General features: G+C 44.0%; 1 pseudogene; it reads right to left on the bottom strand.

Moving 5' to 3' along the window:
• Positions 1–302: 302 nt before the first annotated feature.
• Positions 303–523, bottom strand: LOC119964264 (annotated as a pseudogene).
• Between the last annotated feature and the right edge of the window lie 2,555 nt (positions 524–3,078).

Genomic DNA, 3,078 nt, shown 5'->3' with positions numbered 1-3,078 from the left:
TGGGACAGCCCGCTGCTGTCAGGAGGAGACAGTACTGGGGCGGCATGCTGACATCAGGACAAGACGGTACTGCGATAGCGTGCTGACATCAGGAGGTAGCAGTCTGCCCCGCTGGGCACCGGTCCTGTGCACTGCCTGACCTGCCTGAGGGTGCATGCATGTGGACGGCATTCCCTTTTCTTTTAAACAGCACATTACATCCCATGGGTTTTATTTGTTAAGACTGACAACTTATAATACACCATTATTGTGACATGATTGCAGAGGATTCAAACATTCACACAGATTTCACATGTTAGTGCTTAAATTCCACTTGCCCTGCCCCAGAGGAGAACCCCACATAATTTATTTTCTGTGATTGCTGCTGGAGCCTTCTTCTTGGACCTCAGTTTGAAGAACAAACAAATTGCTGCAATCTCTATGTAGCTATCACATACTTCCTCCTCCATGTGATGGTGTAAGCATTGAAGTATTTGTGGAAGCCAGTGAACTGGTGCTGACTGCCAGCATTGTGACCCGCCATTCTCACTCTTTGCACAAACTTCACTCGGCCGCTCTCTATGTCCTTCACAGGCCCGAGCTCCAACATCCCACCACCGGAAGTACAGGCCCGCCTTCTCCTATTGGTCAGCGGAACAATGAGGCACCAGATGTGACAATGGAAAGCTAATCACCCATTGGATAATCTGGATGCCAATCGGATGGAGCAATCAAAATGCTGTGGCTGCTGGCAGACGCGGGAGGCATTCTCAACTTTAAAGACGGTCGCGGCTGTTGGGCGCTTCTCCCGCGATTGGGTGTGACATGACCGATCACTCCGCGTCTCCCAACACACGTCCGCGGGTCGCGAGTTTGAAAAACCTTGCTCTATGGAGTATGTATCAGTGCCTTGATCATTTAAAAAAAATCTTGCTTTTCAGACCATATTAACCATTTCATGCCGCTCTGTTTGTCAAGTAGCTGAGCAAGTCCAAATCTTCAGTGCAGCTGCATCATGCACTCTTGCATGTTAGTTCATAAATTACAAACCACTTCTTAATCCTCACATCGGTGTTCCTTCTTTAATCCTCTGTTGGAACTGATGCGACCATCAATTCACACGAGAGGGAGAGTTGAAGTGAACAGTGGTTTTAATCAGCTAGAACTGTGCCTGTCTGCGACTGCTCTGCACTGAGAGCCGCCTACAGGGCAAGCAGCTCTATATACCTCCCCTGAGGGGGCGGAGCCAGGGACGGAGCCCACAAGGGCACCAACATGATACAATGCAATGTAATGTAGTACAATGGTCCGTAGGTGGAGCCCACAAGGGCATCAACATAGTACAATGCAATACAGTGGTGAATGGTTGCCGTAATACATTCACCACCGGAACGTCACAATCCATAAGCCATCTACACACATTCCCCTTCCTGTTGGATGTTGTCTCGTCTGTTTTTTTTAACCAGAAAGTGTTCTTTTGTCATGCTTGTTGGCATCTCTGCCCTCTCCCACAAATCCTTGTTTAGCACTTGTGGAAAGTTTATCCCCAATCAGTGTCATCATATTGGATTTCACTGCCTTTAAAAGGATGCAATGTTCAATAATTCTTCCAGCACCTTCTCAAGAAATAAAAAGTGGTTGAGGATCTCCGCCTCCCTCATTTCCCCCTGTACAGTTCCAGTGTCTAAGATGGTGGCCAGATTATCAAATTCAGTTCTCTTTAAAAAGTTCAAAGGCAAAGACACAAATATCTCCAAGAGAAAGTTGGAACTTCGTACATCTCATCCAGAGTTTCCTTTCACTAGAATGTTTATCAGTACCCACATTCTGCATTCCTTGATCTACACTATCAATTGTTCTGTAGAATCTTTGCAGTCAAATAAAACATAACATATTAGAACATACAGTGCAGAAGGAGGCCATTCGGCCCATCAGGTCTGCACCGACCCACTTAAGCCCTCACTTCCACCCTATCCCCGTAATCCAATAACCCCTCCTAACCTTTTTGGTCACTAAGGGCAATTTATCATGGCCAGTCCACCTAACCTGCACGTCTTTGGACTGTGGCAGGAAACCAGAGCGCCTGGAGGAACCCACGCAGACACGGGGAGAACGTGCAGACTCCACACAGACAGTGACCCAGCAGGGCAAATCGAACCTGGGACCCTGGCGCTGTGAAACCACAGTGCTATCCACTTGTGCTACCGTGCTGCCCAAATATATTCTCATAACATCTTTACAACAGAAATCAAAAATTTCTGTTTGATTCCAGATATTAACTAATTTTGTTTGATTGCTCTTTCCCTTAAACATCAGGTAAATTCCATTTTAAATGTTTGAAATAGCATCTTGTGTCCAGATATTTGTCAATTCCAACGTGAAAAGCAGGCTTGGTGGTTTTCAGAATGGTAAAAGCCTTTGACTCTGTGCTTTAATTCTCAAAATCTGGTTTCAAAAGGAGCTGGAAACCATCATCATCTGTTTAAAAAGATCACAAAGATTCCATTCTGGCTCTGGCCCCAGAGCCCACATGTCCAATCATAGGTTACATTAAAACACAAAGGCTGCGTGGATTTGTTTTTAATTAACTGTCTGCGAAAAGGGCTAACTTTCCTGCAGAACCTCAGGGAAGAGGAATGGGTGGAGAAAACTTGGCACGCAATTCTGTCACGCTAGGTCATTTAAAAAAAGCTTATTTTGCTCTACTTTCTTTGATTTTTCTCAAATTTAATCTCTTTTGTCTGTTCCTTGTCTCCTTTAAACCAATTTCAATTTCCAATATTGGCTACTAAATCAAAGTTGAAAGAAATACTTTGTGAAATGTGTTGTTACCCAAATCTCATCAATTGTTTTGAACTCAAATGCTTTCGAAAGTTCAAATTAGATTCCTGCCACACCTATGGCTCATCTTTATGTTTTGAGAACAAACTGCCCTCTTGGATGGAGAGGTCTGGGTAGTTAGGATGTAGATGCTGTTTGATGATTATTGGCATTTCTAATTTTTTTCTGTATATACTTGAAAATGTCTCTAATAAAATATTTTTAAAAAAATGAACAAACTGGCTGTGGTAGTCGCCACTGATGTATATATTGTATATA

This window comes from Scyliorhinus canicula, chromosome 4 (assembly GCF_902713615.1).
Source record: "Scyliorhinus canicula chromosome 4, sScyCan1.1, whole genome shotgun sequence".
NCBI lineage: Eukaryota > Metazoa > Chordata > Chondrichthyes > Carcharhiniformes > Scyliorhinidae > Scyliorhinus > Scyliorhinus canicula.
The sequence above is the reverse complement of the archived record's forward strand: the minus strand, read 5'-3'. Positions and strand labels throughout refer to the sequence as shown.